The 20,438-nt window shown below is 43.0% G+C and overlaps 1 long non-coding RNA gene and 1 other non-coding gene across 2 annotated transcripts; one reads left to right on the top strand and one right to left on the bottom strand.

Moving 5' to 3' along the window:
- The first annotated feature begins 528 nt into the window (after positions 1–528).
- On the top strand, positions 529–601 carry TRNAE-CUC. Its single transcript has one exon. It is a non-coding gene; the product is annotated as a tRNA-Glu (tRNA).
- A 1,319-nt stretch (positions 602–1,920) lies between these two features.
- Positions 1,921–13,327, bottom strand: LOC123580236. The gene is made up of 3 exons (XR_006703201.1): positions 13,196–13,327; positions 5,421–5,696; positions 1,921–2,303 (listed from the first exon to the last, which is right to left on the bottom strand). It is a non-coding gene; the product is annotated as an uncharacterized LOC123580236 (long non-coding RNA).
- Between the last annotated feature and the right edge of the window lie 7,111 nt (positions 13,328–20,438).

The following is a 20,438-nucleotide window of genomic DNA, read 5'->3' as shown; positions in this document are numbered from 1 at the left end:
AAGGCCCTGAGACACAACCCTCAAGAATATTACTTAATCCTCTTGGGGCGCCTGGGTGGCTCAGTCCGACTCTTGATTTCCGCTCAGGTCATGATCTCACGGTTCATGAGACTGAGCCCCAAGTCAGCCTCTGCGCTGACAGCGTGGATCCTGCTTGGGATTCTCTTTCCCTCTCCCTCTGTCCCTCTCCCCACTCTCTCCCCACCCCCTCAAAATAAGTAAATAAACATTAAAAATATATATCACTAATCCCCCAAATGCCAGTGGGGTTAGGAAAGTAGGCACGATATCCCCATTTGTCAAAGAACAACACTGGATTGGAGACTGAGGTTGTGACAAAAGTCATCCAGGCACTCTAGAATCACAGCTCTTAATTAATTATTGATTCAATAATTAATTAATAATTAATACCATCAGAATACATTTCTCCTCTCAAATAAATAAATAAAATGACCAGACAATTGTGTATTTTCTTTTTATGGATTTTGATTATTTTAATATTAAAAAAATTTACTGACTAGGAGGGGTGCCTGGCTGGCTCAGTCAGTAGAGCATGTGACTCTCCATCTCAGGGTCATGGGTTCGAGGCCCACGCTGGGCTTAAAGCTTATTTAAAAAAAAAAAATTGCCAGGGTGCCTGGGTGTCTCAGTCAGTCAAGTGTCCGACTTGGGTTCAGGTCATGATCTCACAGTTCATGGGTTCGAGCCCCACGTCGGGCTCTGTGCTGACAGCTCAGAGCCTGGAGCCTGCTTCAGATTCTGTGTCTCCCTCTCTCTCTGCCCCTCCCCTGCTCATGCTCTGTCTGTCTCTCTCTCTCTCAAAAATAAATAAATAAATAAACATTAAAAAAATTCTTTTTTTACAAATTTACCCGCAAGGAGCAAGGAATAGGAAATGATGTAGGAGCAGTCATGTGCTCCTACATGTGGCTGATTCTAGCCACATATTCATGTGCTCACCCAGAACTAATAAGTACATCCCCTTGTCATGTGCCACACCTCAAACACACATGCTCTCTCTCTTTCAGAGACATTGACCCAACCAAGGCCATCCGTAATCTCTGCAGGGCAAGCTCTCAGAGTACACACCCAAGGGAGCAAAGATCTGAAACTTCTCAACGGCCACTGAAGTCAGCACCCAAGCTCCATACAACCCTCAAACACACTGTATATCAAGAGAGATAATTAGCCCACTGTTGCCTTTCTCTTGGCTGTCACTTGCTAAGTTCCTTTTTCAGAATGGTTTTGCCATTTACTGTTTTATTTATTTATTTTTCATGTTTATTTATTTTGAGAGAGAGAGAGCACAGGCATGCATGAGCGTGAGCGGGGGAGGAGCAGAGAACAAGGGAGAGAGAGAGAGAGAATCCCAAGCCAGCCGCATGCTGTCAGCACAGAGCCCAGCTTGGGGCTCAGTCTCATGAACCATCAGATCATGACCGGAGCAGAAATCAATATTCACACGCCTAACTGACTGAGCTACCCAGGCACCCTGCAATTTATTATTTTTTACTTTATTTTTGTTGTTTTATTAAATGTTTGTTCTTGAGAGAGAGGGAGAGAGAGCGTGAGTTGGGGAGGGGCAGAGGGAGAGGGAGACAGAGGATCCAAAGCGGGCCCTGCACTGAAAGCAGAGAGCCTAACGTGGGGCTCAAACTCACGGACCATGAGATCAGGACACTTAACCGACTGAGCCACACAGGCTTCCCTTGTTTTTTTATTTTTTAAAAATGTTTATTTAATTTTGAGAAGAGAGAGCATGTGAGCAGGGGAGGAGCAGAGTGAGAGAGGCACATAGGATCCTAAGCAGGTTCAGAGCTGACAGCAGTGAACCTGATGTGGGTCTCGAACTCACGAACCATGAGATCGTGAACTGAGCCAAAGTCCAGTGCTTAACTGACTGAGCCACCCAGGCACTATTTTAAACCCATGATAAATAGATATCCATTTTTCAGTCAGGTTGGTTAGTTCAACACTGTTTTCTTCCATAACAGACAACAATTCAGCCATGAACATGAGGAAAACATTATTGATTTCTGTCCTTTTTAGCCTCCATCATTACTCAGATTCAAAGTTATACATAAGAGTCTATCTTTGGTAAACGTTATTTCTGGGAACTGTGCTCTTTAATCGCATTCTGCCTAAGGGAAAGCCTCTTTACCACAGGACAGGGTTTCATAGAGTCCCTCCTACCTTCAAATTCTTGTCCTTCCTGGAACCTCAGAATGTGACCTTGCTTGCAAATAGGATCTTCGCAAATGCAATTAGTTAGGATGAGGTCATGCTCGTACCCATTAGGATGGCTATTATGGAGAAAAGAGAAAACGGCAAGTTGGTGAGGATGTGGAAAAACTGGAACCCTTGTGCATTGCTGATGGGAACATAAAATGGCGCAACCACTGTGGCAAACAGGTTGGCGGTTCCTCAAAAATCAAGCATAGAATCGCCGCGTGATTCGGCAATTCTGATTCTAGCCACATATTCAGAAGAATTGAAAGCGGGCACTCAGACAGATTCTTATGCAATGGTACGCATAGCAGCATCACTCACGATCGCCAAAGGATGGAAACAGCCCAAATGCCCATCGTCAGATGAATGGATCGACAAAATGCACAATATACATCCAATGGGATATTATTCAGTCTTGAAAAAGATTGAAAGTGTGCCCCATGCTACCACATGGGGAAACCTTAAAAACATACTATGATGAAATAAGCCAGACACAAAAGGTTAAATATTTGTAAGACTCCACTTATAAGAAGTTCCTAGGAACAGACAAATGGATAGAGACACAAAGTAGAACAGAGGCCACCAGGAGATGAAAGGAGGGCACGTGGGAGCTATTCTTTAATGGGAGTACACAGATTCAATTTGGGACATTAAAAACGTTCTGGACCCAGTCGGTTGGGCGTCCGACTTCAGCCAGGTCACGATCTCGCGGTCCGTGAGTTCGAGCCCCGCGTCAGGCTCTGGGCTGATGGCTCAGAGCCTGGAGCCTGTTTCCGATTCTGTGTCTCCCTCTCTCTCTGCCCCTTCCCCATTCATGCTCTGTCTCTCTCTGTCCCAAAAATAAAATAAAACGTTGAAAAAAAAAATTAAAAAAAAAAAAAAACGTTCTGGAAATGGATAGTGGAGATGATCGAATGACAATGGGAATGTACTTACTGCTACAGAATTGTATACTAGAAGCTCGTTAAAATGGTAAGTTTTGGGGCGCCTGGGTGGCGCAGTCGGTTAAGCGTCCGACTTCAGCCAGGTCACGATCTCGCGGTCAGTGAGTTCGAGCCCCGCGTCAGGCTCTGGGCTGATGGCTCAGAGCCTGGAGCCTGTTTCCGATTCTGTGTCTCCCTCTCTCTCTGCCCCTCCCCCCTTCATGCTCTGTCTCTCTCTGTCCCAAAAATAAATAAACGTTGAAAAAAAAAATTAAAAAAAATAAAATAAAATAAAATAAAATGGTAAGTTTTATGTTATGTGTATTTTAAGCGCAATACGAAAATAATGATAATAAGAGAAAAAAAGATGGAGAGGAGGCCCTTAATCCAGGGTGACTGGGGTCCTAAAGAAGAGAAGAGACTACAGGAGAGGAGGCCGTGTGACGAGATGAGATATACTGGGAAGACCTCACGAAGGTGGAGGCAAGCATTGCCGTGACGTTTCTAGAAGCCAAAGGAAGCCAAGGATTAATAGCGGCCAGAAGTGAGGAAGGATCCTACCCCAGAGTCTTCAGGGTGGACACGGCCCTGTCGACACCTTGAATTTGGACTTGTAGCTCCAACTGTGAGAGAATCAATTTTTGTTGTTGTAGGCCACCCAGTTTGTGGTGCTTTGTTACCTCACCCCTGGGGAACTGATGTGTCCTATTTCACATAAACATAAAAAAGAAGCCTTTGCTTTGGGAGGTTGGGGAAGGGGCAGGAAGGGAGGATCTCAAGGGGACACGCAGAACACCATTTCCTGGGGCACCTGGGTGGCTCAGTCGGTTAAGTGGCTGACTCTTGATCTCGGCGCAGGTCATGAGCTCAGTTTGTGAGATCGAGTCCCTTGTTGGGCTCTGCACAGACAGTGAGGAGCCTCCTTGGGATTCACTCTCTCCTTCTCTCTGCCCCTCACCTGCTCACAGATGTGGGTGCTCTCTTTCTCTCTCTCAAAATAAATAAATAAACATCAAAAAAAAAAAAAAAGAGAGAGACAGTTTTCCATCCATTCATTTTCAAAAACCAGCTACATTTAACTCTTGCCGGATGAAATCCCATTGTCTATTTACGGCTTACTACACACACGGTAAACCTTATCTAAATGATATTTCTACTTTGTAGATGTTTAAGAGTTAAAAATGACAATATTTGCTTGATGGAATACTATGTTTTAGATGTTTAATATACAGAAAGGTGTTTACAAAATATACTAAGTCAAAGAAAAGGTTACAAAAGCAACTTGATTCAAAACGTGAAGATGTATGTATGCCAGGGAGTTAACAGTGGATACTGTTTCCTCAGGAATTTTTCAAAATGTTTTTGAATGAGTTACTTTAGTAATCAGAAAAAGAAATTAATGTTATTACAAAATAACAAGTCAAAGTCAAATAGTTGAGTTGATGGGTTGAAGTTAGCCTTTGGCGGGGCGGGGGTGGGGGGTAGCTCTTACAAACTCTGAGCCAGGGGTCCAAGAGCATGCTACTGTCCATGGACCCAAGCGCTCGACATCTGGTTCACACCCCTGGTGTTCCCCCTCAGTCATCTGAGTTACGTGGAGATCTGAGGTTATGTGGAGAATGTAGTCCTTCGAGGTTCCCCAGTTACCCCTGGGCTCAGAGCTTTGGAAGCAACTGAATTATTCTCCCACAAGAATGGCGATGTTTCCATGTTTAGAGACATTCTCTACATATTTGATTATTTTTCTTGCTGAGAATAACAGTTTCATTATTTAAACAGTTTAGTTTATATTGACAAATATTTATTTTACCAGGCACCGTGTTAAATGTTGTGGAGGGTGTGGGGGGGGGGGGAGTGGTGTAGTTTTGTGATCAGAATCATGAGATCTAGAATCCAACTGGCTGGAATTTGAATCCTGGCTCTCTAATTTCCTCACACAGTGAAATGGGCAAATTATTTAATTTCTTCTTCAATCTGCAAAATGGAGATAATATACTTAATCAAACCTAAGGTGCTTTTGATTAGAAGCAGACATTATTTACTTCTAAGAAAGACAAATATTACCCATTAAACTTTGACATGTTGCTTTGAACAATATCCCTGTACAACGCATGGACTGGTTACACCGGCCTCTCGTGGCGCTGAAATTTCTTTCATCTAGGCCAGAAATCTGGCAATTTCTCCCGCCTCCTATTGCATTGTTTGGCAGGCAACGGGCAGTCCCTTTGTGCACATCTCGGTAACTGAAGATAACACAGCTTCACCTACCTGTAGGGGAGTTTTCTTTCCTTAGGTCCATGAAGCCCTTGGGGGTTGCTTTGCAAGAAGAAGTGTGATCATTTCTCTAAGAGCAAATTTCCAGCTCTATTTTCATGATTTTCTGGGCTCACACATAGTCCCAACAATGCACGTAGCTCAGGCGAAATGCAAACTTCACCAGCAATGACCAAGGCTGGGTATGCGGAGGCAAAGACAACTATGTGTGGGCTGCTTCTGGCCCATACTGATTGCAGAAGGCCATCAATTGTACGGTGAATCAGGATGCTGAGATGTTAGTGAAAGAAAAAAAAATTCTTTTAAATATATATTAGAATTAATTAAATCAGCGATACTTCCCTCTTGGAGTTTTGTGATGGTTACTTATGTGATTTTAACACAATCCCAGCTATCCTGAAGGGTGTAGGTCCTGAGGTTTAGATCTAAACTGGGCTCCAAAAGAACGAATGCTCTGTGATCGTTAAGTAAGTAGAACCCCGGGGCCCTCGCTTTCTTTCCCAGGGGATTTCTATATCCTCTCTCTGCTTCTTGGATCCAGCCACTTAGCAAGCATGGACCAACATTGCACAATTGGTGCTGTGTAAAGGGCTCTCCAGATTCGTGGTCGGCATTCAACAAAAGCAAGTCCAGTGACCCGTGGGATGAATATATTTGGAGCTCCTAAGCATTGCTCATGTGTTTAAAGGTGGACAGTGATCAGGGCGTCGAAAGAGCAGCTGAAAACAAAGCAGTCTGGGGAGAAAGCGGAAAAGCACAAGGCCTTAAAGATGGAAAAACGAAAATCGGGGGCACCTGACTGGCTCAGTCAGTGAGCACGCCACTCTTGACCTCAGGGTTGTGGGTTCAAGCCCCACGTTGGCTGCAGAGATCACTTAAAAATAAAATCATTTTTTTTAAAAAAAGGGGTACCTGGGTGTCTCAGTCTGTTAAACGTCCGACTCTTGATTTCGGCTCAGGTCATGACCTCATTGTTTGTGAGTTCGAGCCCAGCCTCGGTGTCAGTGTGGAGCCTGCTCGGGATTCTCTCTCTCTCCCTCTCTCGCTGCCCCTCCCCAACTCTTGCGTGTTCTCTCTCTCTTAAAATAAATAAATAAACTGTTTTTAAAAATCTTTAAAGAGAAAATTAGTGAATGAGGAATGAGACCTAATTTCTGGTCCTTGCTTCTCTGAGTCTATTGGGCTGACATTTCCTTTCTATGTTTCCCTTTTAAGCACGATGAGAATCACGGTCCTTCACATCCACTTCACAATTTCATCAAGGAGCAAATGGAAGCCTGGGAGGGGAGGTGACCTGAGGGACTTGGGTTCTGGTAGGTCCGTGGAGACCGCCCTCCCCTCCTCCTTTATTCGTTTCCTACACTTATCAATTGTTGTAAAATGTATTCTCAGTACGATGGAAATACCTAATTCATTGACAGAGACGTCTGTTAAACAGCACACCTTCCATCACTGCCAGGGAGGAACTTGATAACTAATATACAAAGAAGTGGCTGGCATTTAGGAAAGAAACGTAAAGAAAAAAATTAAGAAATTCCGTATCAACAACAAAAATATCTTTGTTAGTCAGGCTATAGTAAAAGGAAGACAAAAACACCAAATAAGGGACCTGAGCTTGTGGGTTTTTTTCCTATAAATAGACTTTTGGATAAAAGGGCAAAGACATGAATTTTCCACTAAAATAATACTTTTAAGGCTGTTAATTACAGTAAAAAATTTGTTCTCAGATCAGAGTGACACAAATATAATTATACACATATGTGTGTATATATATGTATATACATCATATTTACATATATTAAATATGTATTTTGTAATAAATAAATATGTTTTTATTTAGTGTTTAAAGGTCTAGACATAAATATAAAAGCATCAGCATGGCCAAACATGGCAGTGATTTTCTAGACTTAAAGGTCTAGAAATTCTGCCAGAAGCCCCTTTCCAGTAAAAGTGGAGCCTCTGATAAATTACAAACTTGTCTTGCTGATAAATTCATCTCCCAGATGCTGACCAACTGGAAAAAAACATCGATCCCAGTGGAAGTCTGAGAAATTTGGAGGACAGTAACTCTGTCAGTAGCCAAGAAATGCTAGATGCCCAAGTAAGGTGTTTTGGGTAATACATCAGAGAGACTGGCTGGTTCAGGCTTAACCCCAAGGGAGAAGTGAGTGAAGTAGGCCAAAGCACCCACAGAGGAGAAAGCCTGGGCGTCCCGAGGGACCCAGACCAGGACCTAACCTCTCAGGCTCAAGGCTTTTTTGGTTTCTATTTCCCTGGGCTGCATGGCTTCCCATCTATTCTGTCAGGTTCTTCCAAACACCAAGGATTAGGGTGTAAGTGAGGTGCTCCGAGGGGAATGGAGAGGTCAAGAGTGCAAATTAGACCTCAGACCTTGTTCTGCCTCAAGCACAGGTACTGGACTTTTGTGCTTGCGCCACTCAGTTGATGATTATAGTCTGTGGGGCTGGGCATGAGCATGGGGGAAGAATAGAAACTCCCAGGGGCTTCAGGCTCTCTAAATAGATGGGTGGCCCCAGCGCCCAAGGGCACTTCTCAGAGAGTCACTCACAGAGGCTGGCAATGGGCACGCTCAGAACCGGTGAAAGGAACCCATGGGGGTCTGGGCAGGGCCACAGCTTTGTCTGCTGTAGTCTTTCTGCTTCCTTCCCTGTGCCTGCTTCCTTCTCTCTCTCTCTCTCTCTCTCTCTCTCTCTTACTCACTCACTGCCCAACCTTCTCTGCTATCTCTTGCGTTTGGGTCAGGTACGGCTGCTCCAGGCTCTGTGTCCTATCACTTCCCATGAGAGTGTCTGGAAGAGACTGATAGTCTCTGCACCTCTGTTCCATCCTCCCAGGAGAGAGAATCTCTTGACTTAATTTGAACCAGGTGTCTCCACCTTAGTCCAACTGACTATGGTCATGGAGCCTAGGAGTGCAGGATCTTAACATGTGTGTGTTTGTGTGTTTGTGTGTGTGTGTGTGAGAGAGAGAGAGAGAGAGAGAGAGAGAAATATTGGGGTGGACAGACCAATAGGTTCTCAGAAAAGCTCAGGATGGACCTGGCCAACTTCACCTTGGATCTCCTGGTCTGGGCTCATTCAACTACATACCTTGGATTTTAGGAAAACAGATGTCACAAATGTCCAGAGAGAAAAAAATATGTCTGACTTCAAGGCCAGAGGCTCTAAAAGCTTAGTTGGTTCAAGAGGGATGGGGGCTTAACAAGAGCAAAGTTCTGGGCAAGCAATTACAAAGGATGCTCGGTTTTTGAGGAAGAAATGGGAAGATCTTAAGAAAGTCGGGTGGTGCCTGGGTGGTGACATCAACACACACAGACTATAAATGATTGTGCACAACATGGCAGGGTGTTTACAGAGTCATGTCAATGACAGTTATAGAACGAAAATAACCAGTAGAAGGAATTCAGAGAACAAAATATTCAGGAGCCTTTAAAAATAGATATAATTGAAATAATAACAAAGAGGTAACTCACTGCTTAAGACTGGGGTGTAATGATAAATGACTAGCGTGAGAACACAGGCCTTTTCAAGACCTTTAAGTGGAGAAAGCAAGTTTAAAACAGCAGAGCCAGCGAGATAAGTGGTAAATATAGAATTATGTTTATCTTCATGCATTGAAAGAAAACAAGAGCAAACTGAATGTTGAGTTTATGGGTAAATTTTTCTTCTTTTTTCCCCCCTGTTTTGTAGACTATGAACTACCACTGCCATTGTTTATATCATGAGAATAAAATTAAGTCAATGAGAGAAAAGAGTAGAACTATTTCAATTTAATTTCTTTTCCTTTTTTTTTTAACAAGAAAATTTTCTAATGGAACAGGGAAAGCACATATCCTTAAGAGGGTACCAAGGTCTGGATGGAAGGGGAGTTAAGGGATGATCTAGATGCTTTAAATGAGTTTAAGAGCCCAGGTCCAGGCAGATTATTCCCCAGAGCCTTGCAAAAACGTTACAATGATGTGCCTGGAACCACTGCTAGCAAACCAGACAAATTCAAGGCAGCTACAAAAAGTGAAAGCAGCATCATCGAAAAGGTGAAGAAGCAGAGTTGCCTTAGATGAGAGTTGTTCCGGGAAGACATCATTTGACCTTGGGAGGCAGCTGTTTCCTGTGCCCACCATCTTTGGGCAGCTGTTGGGTGATGCCCCATGATGATGGTATCACTGTGTCCTCCATGGACGGGAGGCTGGGCCGGGTCACAGTTCCTGAGGAAAGCTGGGTGGCCCCTCAGTGGACTGCAAAGTACCCCCCCCCCCCCAAAAACTAAAGCTGATCTAAAAAGGCAAGTCCTCTCTTGGCTCTTATGAGTAATTGTCGCAAAGGTCACAGGTTCTCATTTTACAAACAACCCAGGGTCACTTACACATAATCTATGTGTCAGGGTAATTTATTGGGGTGTTTCTTCTGACAGTCTCCCCCCCTACCCACCATTGCACCAAGGTGAACCAGCTCTTTGTGCTTCCCCCACCTTTCCCACTAACCTTGTGCTCAGGGGAAGTTGAACTCAGAGGACTCTGCACCAAAAATGAAACTACACAAAAGATGTGTTTCTTCCTGGCTTTATTTTCCTAAAACCAGAGCTCATTGGAGAACCAATGTTCTCGTTCTTTGAGGACACCAATGGGGAGAGGAGCACCTTGGAGACAAACGAAGGCAGCTGGAGGGATTTCTTCTTACCTATAGGAGCCAAGAGGTAAGAGATATGCCTCTTTTGCACAAAGATATACGGTTGTCGGGTCATTTACTATCTGCCTCACTCACACTTGTGACTCTCCGGGGCAGAGATGGAGTCTTATGTAAACACATAAAAACATAGCAGGTGTTCCGCAAACATTTATGAATCAGAGAATGGTGGACAGCAAGGAAAAGGGAAACAGGAAATTGAAGTCAGTTTTGGAAGTAGAACTCTGGGAAGCAGATACTTAGTAAAAGACTGGAAGAGGAAAGGCAATCAGCTTGAACCCCAGGGGCCTGCATGAATAAAGGAAGAAGACATGTAAGGAGCAAGGCCAGTACCAAGAAGTAGCCTCACCAGTGAGAGACCTAAGGCGGAGGGCTTCTCCTGAACTTGCTCCTTCATTGGAAGGTGATGGTCAAGAGTCTAATACCCTCAGCAGAAACAAATGCTGTTGCCACTATCTCCTTCTTAGAATTTCAGAGGAAAATAGGCTCAAAAGATTATTTGAATAAGCATGCTTCCTAAATTAGCTTATAGCAACTTTCCTAGAATTCCTTCCAGTGCTGCTTCTGTAATCCATGAAACAAATTCTGTATCTCAATTCCTGGTGACACTACTTCCTAGATAACATACTTGGATTTATAGATTAAGACGATTACTGTGGATTAAGAGAATAATAGCCAGATCAAGAATGTCATGCTAATTAGGAGCAGAGCCATTTGCAAACCTAAAGAAACAGATAGTAAGACATCCAAAGGGTGGCCCCAGCACATGTGCCTCCATGTCTCTTTGGAGAGTTGTTTGTTCCCCAAGTTAGGCCCCCAAGAAGGCTACAAATGCTTGGGTAAGAAACCAGAGAAGGGTTATAGCTGTAGGGACTACTTTAGGGAAAAGAGCAGGTGTTTCCCTCCTCTCCTCATTAAGGAAAGCAGAGCTGGATTTGCTTTAGGGGACTTTAGAATGGGTAGAAAAATATTCTAGAGTCCTCATCCCATGTATGAGGCAATGGTGGGGACTTCTGTTTATCAGGGTGAAAGAAATCTGCATTGGAGATTGTTACACATTTAGCAGGTAAACGCTGAGTTGTTTCCATGATTGCTGTTTTAAGTGTAGGTTTAATCTTCCTAGCCCTTCCAGAAAACTACAGATAATAGGCATTAGGCTTGTGTGCTTAGGTCACAGACTAGTTGGGGACAAACTGGATTTACTGGTTCAGGAATCTCACCGTGACAGATGTCTCTGCAGTACAATGGGGAGCCACTGGAGGCTTTGAAGCAGAACAGTGATGTGATCCAACCTTTATTTTAACTGGACCATTCTGTTGAAAATCGATCAAGGGACTAAGGGTGGAAGTGAGAAAACCAACAGAGAGGCCATTGCAGTCATTCAAGAGAGGAGTGATGGTGTCTTAGACCAGGGTGGGTATCATGGAGGTGGTGAGGAGGTGTCAGATCCTGGATCTATTTTGACAGGAGAGCCAGATGGATTTGTTGATAATCAGATACGGGATGGGAGAGTAAAAGTGAAGTCAAAGATGGCCCCGGGGATTTTTGCTCGGGGGTTGACCAGCACGCTGGACCTTGGCGAATGGCACTGCCATTTACTGAGATGGGAAAGGCAGAGAGAAGCAGGTTTTGGAGGGGGGAAGTAAGAGCTGTTTTAGACAAATGAAGTTCGAGAGGCCTATTAGATATTATAGATGTTTAGTAAGCATTTGGATGTGGTCCAGACTCCAGAAAGAACTCTGTTGGAGATAATAAATTTGAGAGTCATCAATGCTGAATATTGATCTTACCAAAAATTACAATACAGCTGTACTGGGAGGAAGGTGGGAGGAAAAAGTTTATGCGTGCGTGGGGGAGGGCTATATCAGAAGGCAAGTCTTCATCTTGCACAGAAGGAACTCAGTGGTAAGTAGCTAATGGGGGGGGGGGAATCAAGAAATAGCTGTATAAGCATCACGAGAAGCTATTATCCGTATCACGTCTGCTCCGTATCCTTAAAATTTCCTTCCTCATCTTTTTTAGGATGGGTGTTTTTAAGAGTTTATTTTTCTTTCTTTCTTTCTTTTTTTAATTATTTGTTGTCCACCACATGGAGGCATTCAACAGCCATGTGATTTTTTTAAGTAATCTCCACACCCAAAGCAGGGCTCCAGTTCACGACCCCGAGATCAGTCAGATACTCATCTGACTGAGCTAGCCAGGCACCCTTTTTTTTAATCTCCTTTTTAACAGCTTTATCAAGACACGAGTCACAAACTATACAATTCATCCATTTAAAATGTACAGCGCGGTACGTTTTAGTATATTCATAGAATTGTGCAACCATCGCTACAATTAATTTTAGAATTTTTTTATTATGCCAGAAAGAAACCCTGTGCCCCTTAGCCATCAACCCTCAATCCCCTACCCCTCTACCCCAGCCTAGGCAACCAATATTCTACTTTATGTCTCTATGGACTGGCCTATTCTCCATGTTTCATATAAACGGAATCATACGATATGTGGTTCACTTTGCTGGTTTGGGTTTTCCGATTCTCCTCTTCCTCTCTCCTAAGTTCTGTCTTTTCAAGCCGCCTGCACTCCCACAGCCAAGCTTCGGGTTCTTTGGTCCCTACTTTGCAGAAGCCCCTGTCATCACTCCTGAATTCAGCTGTTCTTAGAAAATCCTGCCTTTGCCATGGCCCTCCATGACAAGAACACGCATACCTCCCTACAGCCCTACCAATGACTGTCATTCAGTGCTGTGAATGAATCAGAAACATTCCAGAGTATCTTGGACTGTGTTGCCTGAGAGCAGGGCTGCCTGATGATTTCAGGCAACATTCTAGGCAGCCTAATCAGAGTTTATCAGCAGCACCGTTTACCCTACTGCAAATTATAAGGTATAGAAAGTTTTTGAGGGGAAACTACATTGCAGTTTATATTTTGGATTGGATTCCACAGCCTTGTGAAACATTTCTATCCCACATTCTTCTTTTATACTTAAACAAGGGAAAGGGGTATTTTTTACATTGAATTTTACAGACTCAACAATAGCACTTTTGCTTTTAAAGCTCCATGGGTTACCTGTGACAACAAAACCTTTTTCCACACTGGCATTTGCTGGGGAATTGAAGCGGAGTGCTGAACCTGTTTTCAACACATGTAGGTATATCAGAGGATGTTCTCTGGATTTGTTCCAGAAGTGGCCAGAATACTGTCTTCCTCATAAAAAAAAAAAAAAAAAAAAAATTAGAAAGAGTTTTGTTTTCCATGCTTACAACATTCAGATTTTAATCCTGTTCATCCAAAGGGGTTTCTCTCAGCTTTCAGAGCATAATTTATAGCATTTTGCAAAGAAAAACACTTCTTCAATCCTTGCGGGCTTTTTCTATGCATTTATTATGTGAATTAGCTAACTACGAGAACTGAGAAATAGTCCCATTTACAATGCAAATATAACATTTGAACCCCCCCCCCCCCCGCAAAAGGACAAAATTAAATAAAACATTCCTTGATTTAAGGTACTTAAAAAAACAAAGCTGTCAAATACTTCTTTTTTTTTTTTTTTTTTTTCAACGTTTATTTATTTTTGGGACAGAGAGAGAGACAGAGCATGAACGGGGGAGGGTCAGAGAGAGAGAGGGAGACACAGAATCGGAAACAGGCTCCAGGCTCTGAGCCATCAGCCCAGAGCCCGACGCGGGGCTCGAGCTCACGGACCGCGAGATCGTGACCTGGCTGAAGTCGGACGCTTAACCGACTGCGCCACCCAGGCGCCCCTGACAAATACTTCTTATGTTAAAAGAGGTGCAATAAAGATGTAAAGTAGACAAAGGACCACAGTATCTTGAGTCACAGCAAACAAAAGGAACACTGTACAGAATACACTTTATTCTAAGGAAAATCGGAGGCTATTGAAAGGCTTTTAGCACATGAGTGACGTGATTTGATTTGCTGTGTGGAGAATCCATTGGAAGGAGCCAGAGTAGAAGCAGGGAGCCCAGGTGGAAAAATTACTTTGGTTGGAGAGACGCTTCTCGAGCTTCCATGTACATTCAAATCACGGGGTGAGGGGGATGTGTCTTAGCAAACTTCTAGATGCATATGATACTCCTGGTCATGGGCCGCACTTTAAGTAGTGAGGTTCAGAGTAGGGCAGTAACAGTAGTGATGGAGGAAATGGGTGGATACCCAAGGAATTTAGACAATAGGTTTCTAAGACTAGCTGATTAATCAGGAGAAGGAGAAACCTAAAAGAGGGGCCCAGGAATGTGTGATGCAGATGCCAACACAAGAAAATGCTGCAAGAAGGCAGCATAGGCAACCATGTCAGTTGCTCAGATGAAAAAACAAAAGACCGCCAATGGCCCATGAGACACAAGTGCCCACCTAAGTCACTGGTGAATTTAGCACGGTTCCGGCAGAGTGGTGGTGGTACCCTCGATGGAGGGATCTGAGAGGGGAGACTGAGGCAAGGAACTAGAATACACTTTGAAGAAGGGGGAGGAGGTAAGGAGATGGTTGGGATGGTAGCTGGAGAGCATGTGGTATAGGGGGAAGGTTGTCTTTTATCTTTCAAAATAGAAAAGACATCAGTGTGTTTAAATGCTGACAGGAAAGACTGGGTGAAAAAGAGACCAGAGATCCAGAAGTGACAGAAACTGAGAGGTATCATGAGGTCCCTGAAAACAGAGGAGGGTTGCAAGGAATGGACTTAGACGCAAGGAAAGGGCTTGTGCCATATTGTGGCAAGAAGAGAGGGTCAAGACCAATGTCAGTAGGTTTGTAGACATGGAGGTGAGAGATGAGACATCTGTCATCTGATGGCTTCTGTTCTTGGTGATGCAGGAGGGAATGTCGTCTACTAAGAGCAATAAGGCAGAAGTAGTGTGCTGGGCTGTGAGGGGACCAGGAAGGATGACCATCCAGAGTAGAACAGGTGGTTCCCAGGGAGGGCTGGGGGTCTGTATGCGGCGGGCGATTTCACACCCAGTCTGCGATTTGCTGCAGGTGCTCAGCCTCCAAGGTACAGGAGAGTGAAGGTGAACCTTTGGTCCATCTGGGGTCGGCCATTTGCTGAGTGAATGTGTAAGGAAAGTCCAAAGAGAAACAGAGTTTGGTTTAAGCTAGCGAAAAGAATGTTCTATAGGCTACAGGGCCTGGCACCCGGTAGGTTTACAAGAATTGTACTCATTAATACAGGAGAAGAGGGACAATTCCCAGCCTCTCCTCAGCCTCCCGCCAGCCCTCCACCCCTCCTCCAAGACCACCCTCACCTACATTCCCCACCCCCATGATATCTGTACTGAATATGAAGGTACTTTTGGAAGCAGCTGTGATACTTATTTTATATAATCATTTATTTTTCAGTCATTTTATGTGTCCCCACTTCATCATTATCTAGATGAGAATGCAGAGTCTCAGAAATCAGGTTCTTTGTTCAGTTGTTCAGTTTACCGCTGGAATAATGTTCTGCGTAGCTAGTTCTGAGTTTCAACAAATGATACTACTTAAGGAAAGTAATCATCGGATGAGCCACAGTATGTAATTTATCATCATCATCATCATCATTTTTTATTGAGAAAATCACATTTTTCTAAATATAGTGGCACATAAGTTCTCTCCCCCCCCCCCCCACCCCTTGAAAGTGGTTTATTACTGTTACTAGTCTGTAAGGATTGCATTTGGTCTGTGATCTGGAAATTAAAAGTTTCTACGGAAGAAATAGATTTCAACATAAAGGTCACATTAGGAATGAGTAGTGACAAAATCAGAAACATGTTTCAGTACAAGGAATTAGGAAGTTGGGCAAACAATGTTGCTTCTTTTAAGTCTGAGTTTCTTCATCTGTGAAGTAAGGAAATGAGAAAATATGACTCCCAGTAGACTCTATGACTGTACGATCCAAATAGTAGCCACTCCCCACATGTGGTTACTTAAATTTAAGTTTAGGGGCGCCTGGGTGGCTCAGTTGGTGAAGTATCTGACTCTTGACTTTGGCTCAGGTCACGATCTCGCAGTTCATGAGCTCGAGCCCCACATGGGGTTCTGTGCCGATAGCACAGAGCCTGCTTAGGATTCCGTCTCCCTCTCTCTCTGCTCCTCTTCTGCTTGTTCTCAAAATAAAAATAAAAATAAAATTTAAGTTAAATTCATTAAATTAAATAAAAAATTCAGCTCCTCAGTCACACCTGCCACATTTCAAGTGTTCAAAGGCCATATGCATCTAAGTACTCTACTGGACAGCATGGATATAGAACATTTCCATCACTGCAGAAAGCTCTATTGGACAGTTCTGGTCTATAATTTCAGTGTTCGTACAATCGCAACAGAGGGAAGATGTTAAGATGCTTCCATAAGTCATCATGTTGTAATTTTCCACTTAATCATACGACACTACATTGCTAGACTACACCTACATCTCACGTGGCCCAGTGGATTGGCGGGAAACTAAGGTAAAGTGAACCTAGTGCAATGAAATAATCTCTACGTAATGGAGAGAAAATACATTGTAAACCCCTCTTGCTTTCCTTCCCTCCCTGCCCTTCTTCCTTCCTTTGCTGCATTTTTTATTAAGTGCCGAGACTTGAGTCAGCTATTGAGTATTCAAAAATAATTCAATCTGTCCACTTGATCAGGGAGAGAAATAGATGATGACAATACAAGGTATTTGGTAAGAAATATGATAAAATGATCTTTAGGGTTCTTTAGAAATCTATGGGAAGAGTATCTAACCCTAACTGAGTCAAGGGAAAGCTTTTCAGAAAGGGTGATACTTAAGGTTCGTGGTAAAAGATGTATATTAGTTATATGCTAACTAATTTGGATGTAAATTTTTAAAAAATAAAATTAATAAAATAAAATAAAGATGTATATGAGTTAAAATGGTTCCCAGGTGTGGATATTATGGTTTGCCATTAATTATGACCCTGTTAAAATGCAGCATCTGAAAGAAAGCAATTTGAGCAAAATGAATAACAAATAGTTTGTGAAAGTATTAGCATTATGAACTCTGTGGTATGTATAATTTCCAAAATCACTATCAAAATGTGAGAATGGTTCTTTTCATCCATTCTGAAGGAGTACCTGCCTAACACAGTCTTTTTAGCTGCTTCCTCCTGTGTAAGAAACAAACGGTGAGTTGATTCAGCTAATATGGTCCTATTCCCCTCCCCAACTGTATTTCTCAAGACTTTTACCATTTCTTTTTATTTCTTTTTTATTTTTTTTAACGTTTTTATTTTTGAGACAGAGAGAGACAGAGCATGAATGGGGGAGGGTCAGAGAGAGGGAGACACAGAATCCGAAACAGGCTCCAGGCTCTGAGCTGTCGGCACAGAGCCCGACGCGGGGCTCGAACCCACGGACCGTGAGATCATGACCTGAGCCGAAGTCGGACGCTTAACTGACCAAGCCACCCAGGTGCCCCAAGACTTTTACCATTTCAATAAATGTTGCCTCTTATATCTCTTAGTTTCTCAGACTAAAATTGTTGGAGTTATTCTTTTTTTTTTCTCAAGTTTATTTCTTTTGAGAGAGAGCACACGCATGTATGTGCATACAAGTGGGGGAGGGGCCACAAGAGGGAGAGAGAGAACCCCAAGCAGACTCGGTGCTGTCAGACACAGGGCTCGAACCCACAACCGTGAGATCATGACCTGAGCCGAAATCAAGAGCCAGACGCTTAGCCGACTGAGCCACCCAGGAGCGCCAGTTGGAGTTATTCTTGATTTCTCTATTTTTCTTACATTCTACATCTATTCCTTCAACACATCCTATAGTCTTTGCCTTCAAAATACATTCAGAATCACCTCCCCTTTCCCTAGGTCCTGTAATACCTTTGTAGTCCAAACCACCCTCACGTCTTGCCTGGAGAAGAACAAGGGACTTCTCGTGGTCTCTTTCTACTGCTGCCTTTTCACTCTCAATTCTCTTCTCGGCAGCCAGAGTAACACATTTCAAATTTGTCAGATCACACCATGCCTCTGTTGAAATTCTTCAAAGCTTCCCATTTCAGAAAGATAAAGTCAAAAGTCCTCATCATAGACCATAAGTCCCTACATGATCTGTTCAAGCTACTTCATCCCTCACAATTCTCTCCTGCCTACTCAGACTGCGCTAGCCCCACGGGCACCTGGCGGGCTCAGTCAGTAGAATGTGTGACTCTTGATCTCGGGGTTGTAAGTTGGAGCCCCACGTTGGGTGTGGAGACTACTTTAAAAAAATCTTAAAAAATTTTTTTAATGTTTATTTATTTTTGAGAGAGAGAGTGAAAGAGAGAGAGAGAGAAAGAGAGAGTATGAGCAGGGGAAGGGCAGAGAGAGACTGAGACACAGAATCCAAAGCAGGCTTCAGGTTCTGAGCTGTCAGCACAGAGCCCAACGTGGGGCTCGAACCCTTGAGACGAGTCATAAGATCATGACCTGAACTGAAGTCGGACACTCAACCGACTAAGCCACCCAGGCGCTCCTACTTAAAAAAATCTTTAAAATTGCTCACTCTGTACAACCATCTCCAAGATCATTCTTTTCTTTCTTTTTTTTTTTTTTAACGTTTATTATCAAGAGACAGAGAGAGACAGAGCATGAGTGGGGGAGGGGCAAAGAGAGGGGGAGACACACAATCCGAAGCAGGCTCCAGGCTCTGAGCTGTCAGCCCAGAGCCTGACACGGGGCTCGAACTCACAAACCGAGAGATCATTGGCCTGAGCTGAAGTTGGACGCTTAACCGACTGAGCCACCCAGGCACCCATCCACGATCATTCTTATTCTGCTTTTTCTTCAGTGCTCTTATTACTACTTGATATGTTATATATTTGCTTGTTTACTAGAATATAAACTCCACAAGAGCATAGATTTTGTCATGTTTACTGCAATATCTCAGTCCCTTGAATCTGACTCAGACATACGCAGTTCGTAACTGTTAATGAATGAGTGAATGGAATTCACATTTCATCTATAATTATATGACCTCCGTGGACTGCGTGTTCCTAACGACATGATTGTATGTTATTTCCTGCCACCGGCTCATCACCTGGAAGGTAAACTCACTATAAATGAAGTTCCTTAAATATACCTCCCTCATATTGAAAACTATAGGATCATAGGCCCAAAATGAATCTTTTTTAAAAAAGTGTTTATTTATTTTGAGAAAGAGGGAGAGAGCACAAACCTGCACAAGTGAGACGGGGAGGGGCAGAGAGAGGGAGAGAGAGAATCCCTCTGTGTGATAGCACAGAGCCTGACACGGGCTCGATCTAACAAAACGTGAGATCATGACCTGAGACAAAATCAAGAATCGGACACTTAATTGACTGAGCCACCCAGATGCCCCCAAAATGAATCTTAAACAGTATTCTAACCTATAGCCATGCCTTCAGGGAAGACCTCACTTAACAGTTACACTATTTTGAAAGGCTACCAGGGAAGAAGAATCCATCGTTTTTTCTGTTTAACAACTTTTAGTTCCAGGAGATTCTTTCTTAAGCCAAATCTAAATCTCATTCACTTTTATTCTGGGGTTAGAATTTTAATAAATAAAACTTGTCAGTTATATCTTAGTTATACCTCAGTTTTTAAACAAAAACAACTGGGGGTGCCTGAAATTCTCTCTCTCTCCTTCTCTCTCTCTCTAGCTCTGCTTGAAATTCTCTCTCTCTCGCTCTGCCCCTCTCCCCTGCTTGTGTGTGCTCTCTCTTTCTCTAAAAAAATAATAATTAAATAAACAAAAACAATAGGTCAGTATATTTTTTTCTCTTTTTTATTTCCTTAAAAAAATTTTTTTTATGTTTATTTTCGAGAGAGACAGAGACAGAGTTAGAGCAGGGAAGGGACAAAGAGAGAGAGAGGGAGACACAGAATCTGAAGCAGGCTCCAGACTCTGAGCTGTCAGTACAGAGCCCCACACGGGGCTCAAGCCCAGGAACTGTGACCGTGACCATGAGCTGAAGTCAGATGCTTAACCGACTTAAGCCACCCAGGCGCCCCTTATTTCCTTTTTCATAAGGAATCCATAATCGTGGCAGAAAACACAAAGAAAAAAATTATCCATAATGCTCAAAGATAACCTATATAAATAGCCTTTTATTTTTACATGTGTGTATACACATATGTTAATATTTTATTGACATATAACATACACAGAAAGAAGTACACAAATCAAAAATAGCTTGATGAATAATTCAAAGTGTAACGACCAGTATAGCAACTCAGGTCAAGAAATAGCCCCCTCATTCCCACAACTAATCATTATTCCTTTTATCTTCTCAGATTTAACTACTCCGGATGTCTAACACTGTAGATTAGTGTCATCTGTTTTTAAACTTCAT

The sequence above is a fragment of the Leopardus geoffroyi genome, chromosome A1, assembly GCF_018350155.1.
Source record: "Leopardus geoffroyi isolate Oge1 chromosome A1, O.geoffroyi_Oge1_pat1.0, whole genome shotgun sequence".
NCBI classification, from domain to species: Eukaryota; Metazoa; Chordata; class Mammalia; order Carnivora; family Felidae; genus Leopardus; species Leopardus geoffroyi.
The sequence above is the reverse complement of the archived record's forward strand: the minus strand, read 5'-3'. Positions and strand labels throughout refer to the sequence as shown.